At 44.7% G+C, this 21,722-nt stretch overlaps 1 protein-coding gene across 3 annotated transcripts in view; it reads right to left on the minus strand.

Moving 5' to 3' along the window:
- The window catches only part of LLGL1 (LLGL scribble cell polarity complex component 1), a 110,090-nt gene that overhangs the window by 58,080 nt on the left and 30,288 nt on the right, over positions 1-21,722 (minus strand). The window lies entirely within an intron of this gene.

A 21,722-nucleotide genomic window follows, 5' to 3' on the forward strand; every position in this document is an offset into this window, starting at 1 on the left:
AACTCAGCCATGGTGCATTTCGATCTTATTTCTATTCAAGTATCCCTGTGTTGTATCCCATACATAAAATCTTGCCTTTACAATGAAGAAACTTGCAGTATGTTCAAGCTAGTAATTTGTGCTGTAAAACCCTGTACCAGAGGGGCGACTGTTTCTATTCAGGATGCTGTGGATCTGCCACATCTCTCTCCCTTGGAGCAAGTTGCCACAGTCGCAACTTCTAGCATCAGTGACTCAAACTTTAGCTTTGGCACACTAAATGGAGCGAATATTTTTTGCGGCACATTATAATTGAAATAGTAAAATTACAAAACCAACAAAATTAAGTTTGAGAGTTTATAGTTCTTTAAGCTATGTATGGGTAATTGTAACAACGGTGAAACTAAAGTAGATAGATTAGAATTGCTAATCAATGCGATGGATGTGCTTGTTTGAGTGCAAATTAACTCAAAACACGGCTCAATAATAACAGTTTATATACTGCAGAACCGTGAAGTTCTATGCGGTTTACAATGATTAAAAATGCTACAAACTGAGTAGAACTAACAAAGTTGGAGATTACATTACATTACATTACATTAGGGATTTCTATTCCGCCATTACCTTGCAGTTCAAGGCAGATTACAAAAGAATTATCCAAGACGTATTACAACAAGAACTTACCAAATTTAAAAAAAAATAAAATAAAAATTGGTCATTTTCAAAAAGAGTAAGAAATGGGTAAGGTTATTTGTTTGGGATAGTTGGCTTTAGTGAGAGGTGGAGTTTGAAATTAGTGACTAACAGTTCTAGAGATCAGTTGTTGTGGGAGAGATTGTGCAGATCAGTTGCCCAAGTACTTCAGGAACAGATGTTTTTAGGTGTTTCCTAAATTCCCCATAGTTATTAGCATGCATAAGTAATTGTTCTAGATCTTTTCCCCATAATGCTGCTTGATAAGAGAAAAGAAAGTCAACAAATACACGCATTTCATCATCTACCATCTGTACTCTTTTTTCAATTTAATTTCTGTCAGAGATGAAAATCCAAGTTCAAGATAAGAAGATCCAAACAGTAACAAAGCCTTGATTGCTCTTTCGCTCAAGTTAGGATAACTACTGCATAAAAAATAAAATTTGCCGTTAGTTTTCAAGAACCAATTGGGTCAAAGAATGATGCTCGTCTGGGCAGTTGTATCCTTATGCAAACAGAGTAGACACTCATAACATTGACAAACTCTTGCGCATGCGATGTACATGTCATCTATTCTAGTGTATACGTATAAAGGGAATTTTTTAAATAAAGTAAAATTCTGGAATATCTCGTGGCACAGTTTCAGAGACACTGAACTAGCATATAAACAAGTGGCTCCCAGTTCCAAGCACAGGCGAAAACTAGCATTCCTACCCCCAAGGCTATAAAATGCCTCAATTTTCTGCAGCCATCCTCTCACCTCCACCAAAAAAGCTGTCCTTTGTACAGAACCTGCATTTAATATATACTAACATGCTGGGGGAGGGGGGGCATTTATGCCATTCAATGGCCTAGAACAGCAAGCTGAAACCTGTATGCTTATCTATCTAATAATTTATATTCCCAAATATCCTATAATTCTATGCGGATTACAAATTATTCAGGTACTCAAGCATCTTTCCCTAACTGTCCTGGCAGGCTCCCACTCTATATCTAATGTACATGGGGCAATGGGGATTAAGTGGCTTGCCCAGGGTCACAGAGCAGTGCTGGATTCACACCCACAACCTCAGGGTGCTGAGGCTGTAGCTCTAACTACTGCACTACACTATATGACCCATTTCTGGAGCTAGTTAGGTTTTAATCTTAATGCATTTAGGACTTCTTTGGATTCAGCTTGATTGTAAATCCAACACTTGCCAACTAGGATCAAATGTTTTAATTGTGATATAAAATAGGTAAAGAATCTTGGGAAAAAAAGAGCTTCAACAGAATGCCAAGGGTATACTTAAGCCCTACTTAGTTAACCAAAAAAAAAAAAAAAGCTTTAAAAAGAAAATGACGTTTCAAGTTTGGCATCTTTGAAAACAGATCTTAAAACAGGACTTTCCATGCAAAGTCTGACGCCCTGAACGCGATAAGGCATGCACACAGCCATAGTTAAGATGGGATCAGACTTCTGCACAGCTGTTTTTAATCAGCTTGTCCTGCCACAGCACAGTTCACATCGGTTGTCTGATGGGCTCTGAAACCACTGCTCTGTTTTGTTTAGTAACCGCAGAGGACCCATATGAGAGGGTGGGCCTGAGAGGAGCCAAAAAAAGGCAATTAACTGTGCCTGATCCCCTTGCTCAGAGCATCCCCAGCCTACATCACCTGGTATAATACTAAGCATGTGTCTGCAAGTTGCAGAATGAGATCAACCTTTGCAAGCCTAATGCACTATATACAGGCAGCCTTGAGATCATTCTTACTGCCAAAAAAAACCCACCCCAAAACAAAAAAAAGTTATTTAATAACTCTTTAGGATATAAAGCACCAGGATCACTTGTTGCTTTTGAGAAATTACAGCGAGACAAAAACCAGGAGCCCTCCATAACCAAGTCAAGAACCAACAAACAGCGGAGCTGGTGTGCAATTTTATTCATCAAATCACAACATCTTGTGCGATGGCTCGACACGCACATGTTTCGGCCTCTGTGGCCTGCCTCAGGAGCCTTTGTTAACCAAATCGTGATTGTTTGTGTGATGTTAATGGGTCACAACACGAAACATTGTTTGGTGTGGGCAGTGCATACAAGTTGTCTTTATGGTTATGTTGTGACCCATTAATATCACACAAACAATTTTATGATTTGATGAATAAAATTGCACACCAACAAAATTTTGGACCTCTGCTGTTTGTTGGCTTTTGAGATATTCCTAGCAAACAGTACTGCACAGTTTTTAAAAATATGGTCATGACCAGAAAAGCAGGGCCTTTTTTCCTATCTGCATGCACATTCACCACAGAGAAATGCTGAAACCTAAACAATAGCCCAAACATGCCTATGACCAAGATTTAACAAAGGTTCAGCCTGATATAATGGCTCTGCCACTAATCCACAAGTCCTGGCAGAAGCAGAGACTGCCAGGACTTCCTCCTGCAGGGTCTAATGCACAATCTGGCACTAAGAAGGAAGTTCATAAACTCCAAGATAAGATACTCTTGAGAGCTCTATGTTAGCGTCATAGCTATAATACATATTCCCTGGAGCTGGGAGGTTTTATACTGCTAAGGCTGTGTTCGGCTGCCATGAAGCATTTCCTCAAGACTGTCAGTACCTGTATTTAAGGGCTTAGCAAGAATCCAGCATTTTGATTAAAAAAGAGAAGTCACTTTATACTTTACCATGCAGGTTTCTTACCCACTGAGGCAGTATCACGATTCTTACACAACCACCAAGCAGGACAGCTTTCCGGAGTGCCCATGAACTCCAGCCCAGGAAGCCATCAGGGGTATTATATACAGACTCTTCCTATGAACTGAGCTTCAAGCAGAGTTCTGTTCACACAGCTTTGCTTCCTTGATTCTCTAAAGTACCAGAGAGTCCCTTTTAGTCTCTGTTGCTGCTTACGGTAATTGACTACTCCGAGCAGTTTAAACAAAAGGATTTATTCTCTATTTTATATGGAACTAGCCTGTAACATGATCTAGGCCTAAGAACAACAACAAAAAAAAGACAGAAAATCAGGACCGACCTTCCTCCCACCCCTCTTACAATTTCCTTACAATTACAGTATTTGCTACTATTTGAACTTTAAGTACTTGGCTTCTACTCCCCTTTGCTTATGCCAGTGGCTCCCAATCCTGTCCTAGAGGCATGGGAAGCCTCCAGGACAGGCTTGGGAACCACTGGCCTAGGCTTTAAGCTTCCAGTTTCTGGAAGATCAATGTTTACTATGGTAGTTAGGAACCTAGAAGAACAGGTTCTTAACTACCATAAAGGAGATTTCCAAACTTCAAGGGACAGAAAAGATATGTGGATCACATGATCAAGTCTAGAACTGTCAAAAAATGAAGGGGAGTTGGAGAATAGCACAAAAGCAGCAATGAGCAAGGAACTTTACATAACTGCAGCTAGAATAGACCACAATATCTGGAGAGACATTTTGACCTCTGCTCTGTTTGTGATCCATAAATGGAAAGGTTGAAAGCGTTTGCGTTACATCGTCCTGGAAGACCACCGAGATCAGAAAATGTGATGCTACTCAATATGGTAGCCAAGACGTGATATACCGATACTAAAACAACCGCATTACTGTGGAATGCTTTGTTTCATCAACTGCGATTGTGCGCCAATACAGCTAAGTTTAACAAAATTATTGAAAATGCAACTCTTTGTATCTGCGATTTTGTAAGGAAATTTCCACTTTGCTCAATTTACAGGTTTTAACTGGGGGGGGGGGGGATGAAACATGATGCAGCTTGTTTTATTGTGGTTGATTATGTGTAGGGTTACTAGATGTCCAGGTGCCCAGACTTCCAAAACACAGCAGTTTGTCTGGGTTTTGGAAAGACCCGAGCTTGAAGCTGCATCTGGGGGCCTCCAATCATGCGTGTATGCGACACAATGACATCACATGCATGCGAGAAACATCGTGTCGTATCTGCGCTTGCTTGAAGGCCCTCCAGATGTGGCCCCAAGCTCAGGTAATAAGAGAGACTTAAGTTTGTGTGGAGGCAAGGCTTGGGGCAGAACAGGGCGGTAATGTCTTAATGAAGACATCAGGTAACCCTAATTATGTATGTTTATATGGAAATCTGTAAATATTTATTAAAAAAATAAAAAACACTCAATAAACAAACCCAAAAAAACCAAACACCAATAAACTGCAAGTAGACAAAGCAAAATAAGAACAGGCAGAAAAATATATTTTCAAGTATACTTAAGGAAATGATCCCTATGGGCCAATCTCAAATAGAGGCACATACATGAAAAGCTCCAGGGTATAAAATTGATTAGAGAGAGACTGTTCTAGGTAACGAAGGCAGTTTAACCCAAGACAGTATCTCAAATGTGGCACTGATGAAGCTTGTACCTAAATGAGTCCACTCTGTATATCATATCTCTTGAGATTTAATGCAAACCAAATATCAAAATCCCAGTGAATGTGTATTAAGTGCTCCTTTTGAGATAGGTCCAGTCAACTCAACTCAACCAATAATATACAAAACAGTCCACATCTTATCCATGCTGTCCAGAGTTACATTAAGTGGTCCACCTCCACTCCTAGGAGACCAAGGTGCTCTCTTAACCCTAACCTTCTCTCAGGATCTCCTAGTTGGGCCAAAGAACAGCGAGATGCCAGGACATAAGGAAGCTCCAGAATTGACCACTGTGGAAATGGAATACTGAATTGGTCTGACCCAGTATGTCTATTCTTGCACTCTTATGTATAATATTTCTAGTCTTATTTCCTGAATCTATCACCATCAGGTGGTAATAGATAAGCATAGGAGTTTGCCCCCCTCTATCCATTCTACATAGCATCCTTTTAGCAATGCAGATGCTGGTAGACCAGTTTTGGCTCATTCTGTTGGAATTCTCTCTCTGGTTCTGTATCATCCCTAGACAAACACACTTCCCATACACTAGGTTCCCCACCTTGTATTTAACCTGACTTAATCCACATCCGTCTCAAGTATGTAAAACATCTGCCACAAGGGAGGCCTAATCGACCTTCCTGGAGCATGACATGTCAGGCTGTCTCTTCCTCAATGATACTTTTGAAAAACTAACACTTAAATCCAAAATACCCAGATGTTCAAGTTCTGTAATAATCCCCACAGTTAACATAAGCAAAGCTGCTGTCCAAACATCAGGCTGCTTCATGTTCACTGATGAACAAGAGGAGTTAACTCTAGCCATGCTGTCTTCTTGCTATTCAGAAGAAACAAGTCACGCCATACAGTTCATCATCCTGGTTAAATGGGCATCAAAATGATTTCACAGCTAATCCTACCTCTTTCCACCGTGCTTTAAAAAACCGTTTCCTAGAACAGTGTAAATACTGATCAGCCAGCGCTAACCCAACAACCCCGATTTACAGTGTTTAACTTCTCAACCCATCAATATCACTTCTTTTCAGTCCCTCAGGAGCACAGGCGAGTGTTTAAACTGCTCAATGACTAGTAGAAAAGTTAAGGTTTCAGGGTAGTCAACTTCATTAAAAAAAAAAAAAAAGTACTTCCTGATCTCGCTCCTGTGAGGGTGTATGGATGGCCTGGTATTAGGGTTATCTAAAGAGTTCAGAAAGATTTAAAGTTCAGTCAATTGATTTTTGGAGCTTCACTGCCTGTTCTTCGTTTTTGTTTCAATAAAGGATCTCTAAAGAAAGGGATGAAGTTTACAAAATAATTTTTAAAAAAAACCAGCACCTAGAAGTACTTCAACAGCAATTCCAGTAGTTGGGAAACTTCTAGTGTCTCCTGATTACAGAACGTTTCAAAGGCAAATTATCGTATTTTTCAGTCCATAAGACAGACTTTTTCCACCCCCCAAAAGGAGGTGGAAAAGTGGGTGCATCATATGGAGTGAAGACAACCCCCCCTTCCAGTACCCTTTAATAAAATGGCCGCCCACTGGCCCTTCCTTTTAAAACACCCCAGGCCCGCAGTACATTTTTAAACACCCCCTGAAGTCTGGTGGTCCAGCGCTGTATGGGCTGGCAGGAGCGCACTGTCTGAACTGCTGCCTGGGCCCGCCCCACTTTCTGAATGGCTGCGTCAGTTCTCGCAGGACAGCGTGTCCTACTAGTTGGAATGTGCAGTTTTAAAATCAATTTGCTAGAATTAAAACCATGTATATGTTTAATCACATCCTTTAGTGTAAGCAGGGGGTACCAAGATATGCCAAACTTATTACTTGGAACCACCTGCAAACTATATTGCTTGGCTTTGGACTTTCATAGCTAAAGTTAAATCCATCTAACATTAAAAACACTGCATCAAAACACTGGTTGTACCAATGAAGACCAAGGAGTCACCACTGCAACCTCAGCATAACATCAAGCAACACCATGGCCCGGTACTAGGATAGTACTAGAGTCCAGAAAGATTAAAAATACTCCACAGGACAGTGATCAGAAAAAAGAATAAACCCTTCCAAGACAGAGGAAGAATGAAAAACTAGTGGAGGAAAGTACAAATGAGAAGTATTGAGTTACTGAGCAAGGTTCACCTCAGCTTTGATATTTCTGCTGGTTTTAGCAGTCATGAAGTATGTGACGCTTTTCAAAAGGTACTTGGCTTTGGTATCTGCTGAAAACCAAATTTGATTCAAAACTTGATAGGTTTACTTGCCATGTACTGGATAAATGGGATACCTTGCTTTAGTAGGAAAACTCTACTCTGCTATATCCTCTGTACAGATTTTGGGTTTTAAATCCTTCAATGAAACCAACTAAGATGCTGAAGACCAGGAGTACAAAAATCTTTGAACAGTGAACTGATCAAAGAGGCACCATAATTGCAAAAAAACAAACACAAAAAAACAGAACAAACTTTTGTGAATCTATGGCACCATGTTGATCAAGTACAGATATCATCTTTCTTCAGTAGGTAGTGAGGGCAAACAAATGGTCCATCAATGAGCAACCTCCATCCAGATATCAACATTAGAGTGGGGGGGGGGGAAGACACCATCTAAGACAGTTACTTTTTTACTGAAAGAAATTGAGAACAATTTTGGACCAAATGACTCAAATATTCCACAAAACTTGGTCTAATTCAAAAAGACAGACCTAAAAAAAAAAAATATGCAAACAGAAAGCACCCAAAAGAATGCTGCCAGCTGTCTTCAGTAACTGAGACTACTGGCCTAAGAAAGGCTACATCTGATCACCCCTTGACTTAAAATCTAGAGTCAAACACTTGTGTAAATGATTGCACCTTCAACTGTCTTTACATTGTGGAATAGTCTTTCCACTGGTCATTAAGAAATAACAGCACACCACTCTCTTGGGCTTGAAATAGAGAAACAGAAAAACAAGTTGTCTAAGAAATAAGTCTTGTGCAGAGTTGCAGTAGAAAGCCTAGTTTAAAACAAAATGGAGTATAGTCTGTGTGTAAGTCTTATCAAACTGGTTAAGTGCACTCCTAGCACCTTATCCCCATCATGAGCCCTGCTAACGAACTCTGTGCCATTTGAAGAGGTTTTAAAGTAGAAGCTGAGAGGCCAAGATAAGATGCACTACAGAAATCAAGTTGATCAGAGATTGAAGAGCCGATCAACAGCTGGGGAAGTAAGTTTCCCACATGCGTGCATGAAGCTTAAAAAAGGTCAACTGCACACAACAGTGCTAACATGTGATTCCAAGAATGAAATTACCATCACACCAAGAACTTGTAGTTCATAGAGGATCCCAACAGGAACTTTATTAGAGTGAGTGATGGGCTTTAAGACATTCCCCTTAAGAGAAAGCATAGTTATTCGCCTATAAAAGGTGTTCTCTGCAGGCAAATATTCTTACATGTGGGTGACATCCACGAAGCCTGGTACAGAGAGGTACCAAAGTGTACAGTCTCTAAAACTTAAGCACAGTCCAGCAAGACCCTCAGTTTTGTCCAAAAGCTAAGTCAGCTAGGGGAGGTGGGACAGTTATGAGAATATCTGCCTGCGAACACCTGCTACAGGTGAGTAACCATGCTTTCTCTGAGGCCAATCAGGCAATATGTTCTCACAGGTGGGACTTCAAACTGCCAGGATCATATCTCTAAGAAAAGTGTTAAATATAACTGTCAAGAGGCTGGTGAAATTCCCGAGGATGAGAGAAGATGACTTCTATAGAGAATAAATTTTTGAGAACTGCCTGACCAAACTGAATCTTCTGGAATGGTGTTGATCTAAGCAGTAATAAGTAGTAAATGTGTAGACAGAGGACCAGGTGGATGCTTTGCATATATCCCATCACAATAGCTCATTTATAGTCCAGGGCATGCAACAAGGATTCTCCAGGATGAGCATGTGGTCTTGGAAAGAACAGGGATAAAACAATGGAGGTGAAATTCCATAACCACCTTTAGTAGAAATTTTGGATGAGTACATAGAATATGCAATAGGGTGGACCCGAGATTAGCGCTTACAGTTCACTGACTTAAGGTGCTGAGGTAAGTGCAATCAGGAAAATAACTTTCCAAGTGAGGTGTTTTGAGTGAGTGAAGCAGATGATACTGGTTCAAATGAGGCTTCCTGAGTTGAGAAAACATTCAAGTCGCAAACCAAAGGTGAAGATATGATTGGTGGCTTGGTGTGATAAAAAGTCCTTTCATGAATTTGGATACCAATGGATGAACCGAGATGGGTATGGTAAGCACTAATGGCAGAGATGTACATGGACTGAAGAAGTTTGAAGTTCTGTATTGGAGAATAAGTAGATATTCCAGCACAGATGGTAAAGGACAGGTGAATGAAGATTACACCAGAGAGTGAAATGAGTCCATTTAAAGATATAACAAGTTATCTAGTAGGTGGTTTCCTTGATGCCTCAATTATTTGTAAGAGAGAGTAAAGAGGTATCTACATTTGGGAAGACAGCTACCAGGCTGTGAATGCTAATGAACAGAGGCTGGGGTACAGGAGAGAACCTTTGTTTGCATTAGTAGAGTTGGAAATATCTAAAGAGCATTCGATTCCAGATGGTTGGGTGTGTTTAGTTTGGTACAGTAAAAAAAAAAAAAAAAAAACCTTGTGATTGTTGGAGCAAGCAAAGAAATCTACTTCTGGGAATGTGTGTTTAGGCCTCCTTGAGATCCAAAGAACATAACCAGTCGTTCTGCTCGAGGAGGGGATAAAGAGATGCCAGGGTCAACATGCAAAATTTTTCTCTGACTAGGAATTTGTTGAGCACCCTGAGATCCAAAATAGGCCGCAGATTGCCTGTCTTTTTCGGAACAAGGAAATACCGGGAGTAAAAACCCTTGTTCTGCTGAGCCAGAGGAACGGGCTCGATAGCTCGAAGCTGAAGAAGAGCTTGAGCTTCCTGAAGAAGAAGGGCTGTCTGGGAGGGATTGGAAGGATACTCTCTTGGAGGATGTTCCGGAGGCACTTGATGGAATTGAAGAGAGTATCCCTCCCTGATGATGGAAAGGACCCAGAGGTCGGTAGTAACAGTCGTCCATCGGTGGTAAAAATGATGGAGACTACCTCAGATAGGGGGAAAAACTGGAAATAGGCAGAACGACTGAGGTTATGTTCCATTCTAGACAGTCAAAAAGGCTGAGGAGCCTTAGGTACAGCAGGTGGCTGAGGCTTTTGCTGCTTCTGGGGATGCTGCCTCTTAACAGGCTGACGAGTAGAAGGAGCCTGTTTTGGAGGAAACGCCTCTGATATATTTGAGGAGGGCGTGTAGGACGAGGAGGAGCTGGCTTCAGCTTTGGCCTGAGAATGGATGCAAAAGACTTCTCATAATCCGAGAGCTTCTTGGTGGCTGCCTCTATAGATCAAAGAGGTCAATGCCAGCACATGGAACATTAGCCAGCCTGCCTGTAGGTTAGGATCCAAGCCAGACGTCGCATGGCCACAGAGCAAGCAGTAGCTCGAGCAGACAGCTCAAAAGCATCATAGGAGGACTGAAGAAGATGCAGCCGAAGTTGTGACAAGGATGCAAGGACTTCTTGGAATTCAAAGTGCATACGAGAATCCAGATAAGGCATGAACTTTGGAAGAATGGAGAGAAAGAACTCAAAATAGGTGATGAAATTAAAATTATAGTTGAGGATTCTGGAGGTCATCATGGAATTCTGGTAGATGTGACGACCAAATCTGTCCATCGTTTTACCTTCCCTTCCCGGAGGAACAATGGCATACACCTGAGAAGGGTGAGAACGTTTTAAAGAAGATTCAACCAGAAGGGATTGGTGAGACAATTGAGTGTTGTCAAATCCCTTATGATGTACTGTCCTGTATCTGGAGTCCAATTTGCCTGGAACAGCTGGAATGGAATAAGGAGTTTCCAAACAGCGGACAAAGGTTTGATCCAAAAGCTTGTGAAGAGGAAGCTTGAGGGATTCAGCCGGAGGTCGAGGCAGATGCATGGTCTCGAGATACTCCTTGGAGAACTTAGATCCAGTATCAAGTTGAATAATAATAATAACTTTATTTTTCTATACCGCCATAGTCAGGCGACTTCTAGGCGGTTCACATTGAAAAAAGGCTGGACAGTCAGCGAATAAGGAGCCTAAAAAAGAAAAAGTTACATACTAATTTAAGTTCCATGGGTAAAGAATACATGAAAATTGGAGCTTCCAGAGCTTGAATAGCGTTTACGAGGGGTATGTTTTAGTTTAAGGGTGGTCTGTTTTAGTCAATGAATTTGTCAAATAGGGCGGTTTTTATAGCTTTTCATTTATGCAGTTTCGCAACCAGACTTGTTGTCTATTCGCTTGGAACATGAAGGTTCTATTTAGGAAGGATTTGTATCTGCAGCCTGAGATCTTTGGGTAGGCAAAGATGTTTTTGTTTCTGGTTGTTCGTGTGGGGTTGTGCAGAATGAAGTGAGTTTGCAGGTAGGAAGGTGCTAGTCCCCAGACTTGTTTGAAACAGATACATGCAAATCTGAATAGTATTCGTGCTTCTATTGGTAACCAGTGCAGTTTTTTATAGTAGGGGCTGATGTGGTCTTTTTTTCTCAGTCCGAAGATTAAGCGAACAGCGGTGTTTTGTACTAATCTCAATTTTTTTACTGTTTTTTTTGTGGGATACCCAGGTAGATGATGTTACAGTAGTCAAGGATGGATAGGATCAGCGATTGCACCAGCAACCTGAAGGATGTTGAGTCAAAGTATCTGATGCAGAAAAGATGAAAAAGACAGCTGATCTGCCAAAGCCTGGCCTCGAGAGGGACTCAAGGATGTCGAGGCAGCTTGATCCAGCGAAGGAGATCTGGATGGAGAAAAAGTTTCCACCGGATCCTCGAGGTCCGGAATCGGAAGGTTCAATGTAGGCGGTGGAGAATATTGAAGAAAAGGCTGCTTGCGATGAGGCAAGGCATGCCTGGATGAATGCTTCGAAGAATGCCTCGATCTATGATGCGAGCTGTGCCTCGAAGCAGGCCTCGATAATTGAGGAGAGCGTGTCCCAGTCGAAGCCCCCAGAGAATGGATAGGGCTGGAGGCTGTGGAACGAAGCAATGGAGGCTGAGTGGAAGAACCTCGATGCACTCGCAAAGACTCTGCTCCTTGCTTCGAGTGTGAGGGCTCCAACGGAGGCATTGGCAAAGAATCTGCTCCTTGCTGTCCATGCCTAGATGCCAGACCAGACACTCGCAGAGACTCTGCTCCCTGCAAAGAGTGTACATATGACTGAGGCACAGGAGACGGCTCGACCTCGGTATGCCCAGGCTGGATTTGTGAGAGAAGCTTCAGCCCCATGGTAGTAAAGAGCTGAATGAACTGCTTCTCTAACAAGGTCTGGAACGAAGCCGGCAAGGATGGATCCGCGTCTCCAACGGGACCACCTGCATGGGCTTCGTGTTCCCTCGAGGCAGTGTGAGAGTGCTTGGACTTAGAAGTCTTAGACACTAAGCACCACCGGGGGAATGGGCTGCTGCCCTATCTGACCTGAAGAGACAGAGGAAGGCATCGCAGCAGGCGTCAAAGACAGAGCTGGGACAAACGAGGCAGGTTTGATGAGGCTCAGAGTGGAAACTGGAAGAGCTTCAGATGAGGTCGAGAGCGAAGCATCCTTCAAGGTCGAAAGCTCCATCGAAGACTCCATGCTGAAGAGCTGCTCCCACAGGATGCAACGACGCTTGAAAGCACGAGACTTAAGTGTTGAGCAAAGCCGGCACGATTTCGGGAGATGTTGAGGCCCAAGACACCGAAGACAGTGTCGATGAGGGTCCGTGAGGGAAATCGCGCGCTGGCACTTGGAACACTTTTTAAAACCGGTTGCAGGCCAGGACATAGGCCGAAAAAGCGCCGCCACAAGAGCGAAGCCGCAGGGCTGCGGCCACGAGACCTGCCCGGTCAAACAAACGGAAGAATTTTTTTTTTTTTAAAGAAAAGAATAAAACAGCGATTCTGTAGAAAAAGAACACAAAACTGCGGACTGAAGGCACAAGTGAAAACACTTCACGCAGAGAGTCGAAGACGGACTTCTCGGCTCCACGGAAAAGTAAGAACTGAGGAGACGCGCCCTGCACTGGGCGGGAAGGCACTCGCGCATGCGCAGTGCGGGCAACTCGAAACTTCGAGTTTCTTCAAGCAAGTCTGCTTGTGAGGCGTCCGCATCGAGGCTCCATCGGATGACGTCACCCACTTGTGAAAATACCTGCCTGCTTGCCCTGGGATAATCAGTGTATGTCGTCAAGAGTGGCCAAAACATTAAAACAAGCAAAACCTACTGCACTTATCCAGCTCTTGCGACATAACCATAGATGAAAACAAAGGTTTTAGTGTTATCAAAGGTCTGGAAACCAAACCCAGATGAGTCCTCTTAAAATTTGGCCTACAAAGCAAAATGCACTAAAGCTTGGGGTAAAACAGCTTCCCAAAACTTTCAGAAGAAAAGGGAGCGAAGATGGATGATGGTAAGTAAATTTGCAAAGATGAGTCTAGGTTTGGCTTTTTCAACATTAGACACACAATGCTTGAGCAAAGCAGGTAGAAATCCTGTATATGAAGAGTTAGTGTGATAAGGTGGGAGATATTTGTCCCAAAGAGGCTGCAAAACCAAAAAAAAAAAATAAAAAAAAGACCTTAGATTAACTATGGGCAAGATTCCAGGCCAGATATTCCCTCAATGAAATACCAGCTAGAGTACGCATGGATTTAAGCGGACCACCGACTCAACCCAGCAAGCAGCAGAGTTTTTATTATTAAGAATTTTCACTTAAAAATAGAAAAAAAACTGTTCTACTGAAAATGATGTGGCGTGTCCTGTGTTGAATGCTTAACTGTAAAGTTCCATAGAATGATTTAATGCTTCCTTAACATGTGCCTTTTAAAACATTCCTGCAGGACTGAGGCAACATAAAAATTCCTCAGTTTTTGCCAAAAAAAAAAAAAAAATCCACCAACCCCAAACAAAAACCTCTCAAAAGTAGACAGATCAATCTATTTCGTCCATCTGTGCTCTGCTACCTTCTGTTCTTTACATTGTGTAATTTTGAGTCGACTTTGAAGCCCATACACTGAACAAAATGTGCAGTGCAAATCATGGGTATGAAATAGGGCATCAGACCAAGTACAAGACGGCATCAGTGACTTCCAGCGAGATGCCAGATGACAGTGGGAGCCAAACAGCATGGCGATGCACAAGATCAAGAAGTGTGACATCTTCCTAGCGCTGATCTTTAAAGCTGAACCAGATGGTAGTTTAAAAAAATGGATGCCGCTATTATTCTATGATAACTGCACCACAGAGGGCATGCAAGAATTTAAAAAAAACAAACAACCAAAAAAGCCTGCGACAGAAGATAAGAGGTTGAGAACATGATCAGTAGCAAGTAGATGTAGAAATAATTTGGGAATACCCAGGTATGGCAAGGCCATGGCATAATGTTAGGGCCTGAAGAAATGTTAAGACACCCAAAGACAGATTCTGTAATTGGGTGCCTAAAAAGATAGCCTATTTCGAGCCTAACAAACTTGCGCACCTATTATCCGTCAACAATGTAGGCCAGGACTTAAGTACTTTAGAGAATCATGCCTAATGGCATCCAAGTCCTTCTCTGCCCCCCTATAAACACGCCTACTTTGGAGTCAAGACATGCATAAAACATAATATTCAATTTCTATACCACATAACCGTTAAGTTTTGTGGTTTGCAAAATTAACAAAAAAAGACAATATTAGAAATGGTCATAATCATTAATTAGGGAACAGATGCACCTTCAGTTGCTTCCTGAAGTGATATTTATCTAATCTAATCTTCTATTTCTGCGTCGCTCATAGCTAGGCAGGCTCAAGGTGACTTAGAGAGGGGCGAGGATGAAGAAGGGGAGGAGGAGGGAGAAGAAGAGGTAGGTAGGAGGGGGTAGGGAGAGGGGTGAAGAGGGAAGGAGAGGATACATGTGATTAAGTATCAAACAGATGAGTTTTCACTTTCTTCCGTTAATATGTTGTGATTAAGATCTGTTCAGAATTCAGTAATAGGTGCTTCAAGTCTCTATTCCAGAGAGCTGCCCGATAGGAAAGAAGGCATTAGTGGAATTTTTTTTATAGCGACAATCCTTTATTGATGGAAAAGTAAAGAAGCCGTGAGAACTTCTGATGTGTAGAATCATGCCTAAGATAGGCGCCTATTGCCCAATTAATTATTTTTTTCAATGAGCTTATTAAAGCCCCTAATTGAAGCCAATATACTAATTACAGTAAATTAAGTGCCTAACTTAGGCGCCTTTTATACAATTTTCCTGCTAGTGCACAGGGAAAATCAAGACAGCAACAAAATATCCCTTAAAGGACAGCAGTCTGAAGACAAAAGACAAGGGACAATGTGCAAGGTAGAACAAAGGCAAAAGGCCTTTTTGAACAGCAGCATCCACCTCCCTGTGAAGCCCCACCTGGTTTAACTCCATGCTGTTCCTGCCTATGGGACAAAACTAAACCCTGTTTGGGGGTTCTCTTACATTGCACAGAGGAAGGAGAGAAACCAACAAAAACTTGGCAACCAAAAATCCATCAAGCCCAGTATCCTGTTTCCAACAATGGCCAATCCAGGTCCCAAGTACCTGGGAAGATAAAAAAAAAAAAAAAAAACCAAAACCAAATTAAGGCACACAATGAATATAGTTTATTTATTCCAGACCTGAAAATGTTACCGTGATCTGCTAAGGGGCTGCAAAACACTTTGGTTTAACAAATTTACAAGCTAAATCATAATATAAAATAAAACCACTTACCTCTTTCAGTGGCAGCTCAAAGTTGAGTTATGTTTACAGTATGATGGTATCCCCCATCTCCCCATCTTTTATTATTCAAGTTAATATCTCAGGCAATAGAGAGTAAAATGACTTGCTCACTGTCATGGGACTGGGACATTTAAGTTGCAACAGTTTCATCATGCCCTTTTAAGAGTAGGTCATTTCATCACACTGAGTTGGTGTCACTTGGAAAGCTGCGTCATCTGATAGATGCCGTCTCAACTATTGAAGCACCAGTGGGGGTTGAGGGGGCATTAACCCCCACCCCCCTTCGAACCTTGGCGCAATTGGGGCTGAAGCACCAGTAAGGGGGGGGAAGGGGACTATGCTTCCCTCCTTTCACCAGTCTAATTGGGCATGAAGCACCAGTTGGGGGAGGGGTGGAAACCTTTGATATGCCCTCCTCTTTCACCACAATATTTATCTATGGAACAGCAGCTTCAGCAAAGTAAGGTAAGCACTCACCAGTGATGAAACAGCCGCTCTGAATTGTCCTAGACATAGCTAGCAAAGCTGACAGAAGACAGCTAGCAAAGCTGACAGAAGACAGCTAGCAAAGCTAGGACAATACAGACTGCATAGAGAACATTAAACCAGCAATGACCATGCAAACCGCCAAACGATGGTTCTACTTCCAACCAAGCCATTGGAGACAACTGCCCTTAACTTTAGAAAAGCAATTAAAAAAAAAACAAAAACACATACCTCTTCACTTAAACCCCTGCCCTTGACCGATGCACTACAAAGAAATGTATATTGGTACCAGAACCAGTATGTCACATAAGGAAAACTTGTATTGTACAATCTTGCACTGTAACTATGGCAAATTGTAACCGGTAAAGCACAGTTACTTACCGTAACAGGTGTTATCCAGGGACAGCAGGCAGATATTCTTAACGTATGGGTGACGTCACCGACGGAGCCCCGGTACGGACCTTTTTAACTAGAAAGTTCTAGTTGGCCGCACCGCGCATGCGCGAGTGCCTTCCCGCCCGACGGAGGAGTGCGTGGTCTCCAGTTAGGATAAGCCAGCTAAGAAGCCAACCCGGGGAGGTGGGTGGGTCGTAAGAATATCTGCCTGCTGTCCCTGGATAACACCTGTTACGGTAAGTAACTGTGCTTTATCCCAGGACAAGCAGGCAGCATATTCTTAACGTATGGGTGACCTCTAAGCTAACAGAGAGGGAGGAGGGATGGTTGGCCATTAGGAAAATAAATTTTGTAACACAGATTGACCAAAGTGTCCATCCCGTCTGGAGAAGGCATCCAGACAGTAGTGAGTAGTGAATGTGTGAACTGAAGACCAAGTGGCCGCCTTGCAGATTTCCTCAATAGGAGTGGAACGGAGGAAAGCCACAGAAGCAGCCATAGCTCTGACCCTGTGGGCCGTGACAGGTCCTTCCAGTGACAGGCCGGCCCGAGCATAACAGAACGCAATACAGGCAGCAAGCCAATTGGACAGCGTTCGTTTAGATACAGGGTGACCCAGACGATTAGGATCGAAGGTCAGAAAAAGTTGAGGAGAGGAACGGTGAGCCCTGGTACGGTCGAGGTAGTACGCCAGGGCACGCTTACAATCCAGCGTGTGAAGAGCCTGTTCCCCAGGATGAGAATGGGGTTTAGGGAAGAAAACAGGCAGCACGATGGACTGGTTGAGGTGAAAGGCTGAAACCACCTTAGGAAGGAATTTAGGATGGGTACGCAGAACCACCTTGTCATGGTGAAAAACAGTGAACGGTGGATCGGCGACCAGTGCATGTAGCTCACTAACCCTCCTGGCAGAGGTGATGGCAATGAGGAAAAGCACCTTCCATGTGAGAAGTTTGAGCGAGGTAGTAGCCAGAGGCTCAAAAGGAGGTTTCATGAGGGCTGACAAAACCACATTGAGGTCCCAGACGACTGGGGGAGGCTGAAGAGGTGGTTTGATATTGAAGAGGCCTCTCATGAACCGGGAAACCAGAGGATGAGCCGTGAGGGGTTTTCCAAGGATAGGCTCATGAAACGCAGTGATGGCACTGAGGTGGACTCTGATTGAGGTCGACTTGAGGCCAGCGTCGGAGAGAGAGAGCAAATAGTCCAGTACAGTTTCCACCGCCAGAGAGGTGGGATTGTGATGATGAAGAAGACACCAAGCGGAGAACCGGGTCCACTTCTGATGGTAACATTGGAGTGTGGAGGGTTTCCTGGAGGCATCCAAAATGCGACGGACTGGCTGAGACAGGTTTTCTGGAGAGGTCAGCCCGAGAGAAACCAAGCTGTCAGGTGGAGCGAAGACAGATTGGGATGTAGTAGAGACTGATGTTGCTGTGTAAGAAGAGTAGGAAACACAGGTAGAGGAATGGGATCCCTGGAACTGAGCTGAAGCAGGAGGGAGAACCAATGTTGTCTGGGCCACCGAGGGGCGATGAGAATCATGGTGGCCCTGTCCTTGCGGAGCTTGAACAGGGTCCGCAACATCAGAGGAAGTGGAGGGAAGGCATAGAGGAACCGATCCGTCCAGTCGAGTAGGAATGCATCCGGGGCCAGACGATGTGGAGAGTAGAGTCTGGAGCAGAACTGGGGCAGCTGATGGTTGTGAGGAGCTGCAAAGAGGTCCACCTGTGGAGTGCCCCATCGAGCAAAGATGGAGTGGAGAGTGGGAGGATCCAGGGTCCACTCGTGAGGTTGAAGGATGCGGCTGAGCTGGTCGGCCAGGGAGTTCTGTTCGCCCTGGATATAGACCGCTTTGAGAAAAAGATTGTGGGCTGTGGCCCAGGTCCAAATTCGGAGGGCCTCCTGACAAAGGAGACGAGATCCGGTGCCGCCTTGCTTGTTGATGTAGTACATGGCGACTTGGTTGTCCGTGCACAGGAGAAGAACCTGAGGATAGAGAAGGTGCTGGAAGGCCTTGAGAGCATAAAACATGGCTCTGAGTTCCAGGAAATTGATGTGATGTTGACGCTCCTGAGGGGTCCAGAGTCCCTGGGTGCGTAGATCCCCTATGTGAGCTCCCCATGCATAGGGGGAGGCATCTGTGGTGATGATCATGGAATGAGGGGGCGGATGAAGAAGGAGGCCCCTGGAAAGATTTGAGGAGTTCAACCACCATTGAAGAGAGTGCTGAAGAGATGATGTCACAGAGATGGGATGAGAAAGAGGATCCCTGGTCTGCGACCATTGGTTGGCGAGGGTCCATTGTGGTATCCTCAAATGGAGTCGCGCCAGAGGAACCACATGGACTGTCGAGGCCATGTGACCCAGAAGAATCATCATCTGGCGAGCAGGGATGGATGGTTGGATGAGCACCTGTCGACAGAGGTGAAGCAGTGTCCGGTGCCGGTCGGCAGGAAGGAACGCTCTCATGGAGTTGGTATCGAGAAGTGCTCCGATGAACTGAAGGCGCTGCGTGGGAAGCAGATGCGACTTGGGATAATTGATCTCGAACCCCAAGAGATGGAGGAAAGAGATGGTGTGGTGAGTGGATTGCAGCACAAGTGGAGCGGTCGTTGCTTTCACCAACCAATCGTCCAAGTAGGGGAACACTTGTAGGTTGTGGGACCTGAGACAGGCTGCTACCACAATCAGGCACTTGGTGAACACCCTGGGCGAAGATGCGAGACCAAAGGGAAGCACTTTGTACTGATAGTGGTGATTGAGTATCTGGAATCGGAGGTAGCGACGTGAAGCCTGATGGATTGGGATGTGAGTGTAGGCCTCCTTGAGGTCCAGGGAATATAGCCAGTCGTGTTGAGACAGAAGAGGATAAAGTGTGGCAAGTGAGAGCATTCTGAACTTTTCCTTGACCAAACACTTGTTGAGGTTCCTGAGGTCGAGGATAGGACGAAGATCTCCTGTTTTCTTGGGTACCAAGAAGTAGCGGGAGTAAAATCCCTGACCTCTTTGGTCTGGTGGAACTTCTTCGATGGCATTGAGAAGGAGGAGGGATTGGACCTCCCTGAGGAGGAGAGGAGTTTGGGAGGAGTGAGAAGCAGACTCTACGGGAGGATGGTCTGGAGGAAGAGTCTGAAACCTTAGTGAGTATCCGTGACGGATGATGTTTAGAACCCACAGGTCTGATGTGATGGCCTCCCAGCGTCGTAGAAAGATGGAGAGGCGGCCCCCGATAGGTTGAGGCAGAGGCAGCGAGGGTTGGAGACTGGCTATGCCCTGGAGAAAGGAGTCAAAAGGGCTGAGGAGGCTTAGTTTGAGGGAGAGGCTTAGCTGTCTGGTGAGATTGCGAGCAAGCCTGAGAGTGTTGTTGCTGTTGTTGGCGAGGCCGACGAGATTGCTGTTGAGGAGGATTCAGCGGCCTAGCAGAAAAGCGACGTTGGTAAGAAGACTGAGGTCTGTATGGTCGTGTCGGCGGAGTCTTCTTTTTAGGCTTAATGAGGGTGTCCCATCTGGTCTCATGAGCCGAAAGTTTTTGTGTGGTGGTATCTAGAGACTCCCCAAAAAGTTCATCACCAAGACAGGGCGCGTTGGCAAGGCGGTCTTGGTGGTTGACATCCAGGTCAGATACTCTCAGCCAGGCAAGGCGTCGCATAGCAATTGCCAGAGCAGAGGCACGGGAGGAGAGCTCGAAGGAGTCATAGATTGAGCGTACCATGAACTTCCTGAGCTGAAGGAGGGTGGAAATTTGTTGTTGAAACAAAGGGACCTTGCGTTCAGGGATGTACTTTTGCAGAGCAGAAAGTTGTTGTACCAGATATTTCATATAAAAAGAAAAATGAAATGAATAATTGTTGGCTCTGCTAGCCAGCATGGCATTCTGGTATAGGCGCTTTCCAAATTTATCCATTGTTTTACCCTCTCTGCCAGGAGGGGTGGAGGCATAGACACTGGAACCATGAGATTTCTTGAGAGTGGATTCTACTAGGAGGCTCTCATGTGGCAACTGGGGTTTATCAAATCCCGGGATAGGGATGACCCTGTATAAACTGTCCAGTTTCTTAGGGGCACCTGGAACAGTAAGGGGGTTCTCCAAGTTTTTATAAAACGTCTCCCGCAGAATATCATGGACGGGGAGTTTGAGAAATTCCTTGGGGGGTTGGTCGAAGTCCAAGGCTTCTAAAAAGGCCTGGGACTTCTTGGAGTCGGACTCGAGTGGGATGGAAAGAGCCCCAGACATCTCCCGAAGGAATTTTGTAAATGAGGACTGCTCGGGCTTGGAGGTGGATTCAGCCATGGAGGGTTCCTCATCAGTGGAAGAGGCATCCTCCTCGGTACCGAGGGGGGATTGCTCCCATAAGTCAGGGTCCCTGATGGCCGGCTCAGCATGGCGGGTTTTAGAAAGGGACTTGCCAGATCTCATGGATACGGTGCCGGGGGATGAAGACCGGTGCCGATCTCTGTCCCGGGAGGAGTGGTGTCGATCCCGGTCCCGAGACGATCGATGTCGATCTTGGGTTCAGGATGGGTCCTCCGCCGTGCAGGTCTGTAATGTAGGCTGTGCCGATAAGACCGGCATCGAAGTATTCATCGGTACCGAGGGGGTGGCCACTGGCGTAGTGGTGCGAGGCTCGGGCCGGACCGGTACCGGAAGGAGCGGTGCCAGCAGGGTTGGGAGCAGTTCCTGAAGCTGGTGCTCGAGTTGCTCCTGTAATTTAGTTTGGAGGATGGCCGAGATACGGTCCTCCAATGGGGGCACCGGTACCGTTTTACTTTTCTTCGGTACCATAGGTGCCGCTCTACGCTCCGGTGATGAGGAGGCCGATGAAGAGGCACTCACCGTTATCGGAGCGGAGCGCTTACGGGACTTGCGGGACGTCGGAAGGACCGGTGTCACCGCCGTGGCTGGAGGGCGCTCAAGGGAAGTGGAAGGCTTCTTAGCTGGCTTACCTGGCGCCATCGACCCCGCAGAAGGATCAGGTGGTGTCGATGTT

Source organism: Geotrypetes seraphini, chromosome 11 (genome assembly GCF_902459505.1).
Source record: "Geotrypetes seraphini chromosome 11, aGeoSer1.1, whole genome shotgun sequence".
In the NCBI taxonomy this organism is placed as follows: Eukaryota; Metazoa; Chordata; class Amphibia; order Gymnophiona; family Dermophiidae; genus Geotrypetes; species Geotrypetes seraphini.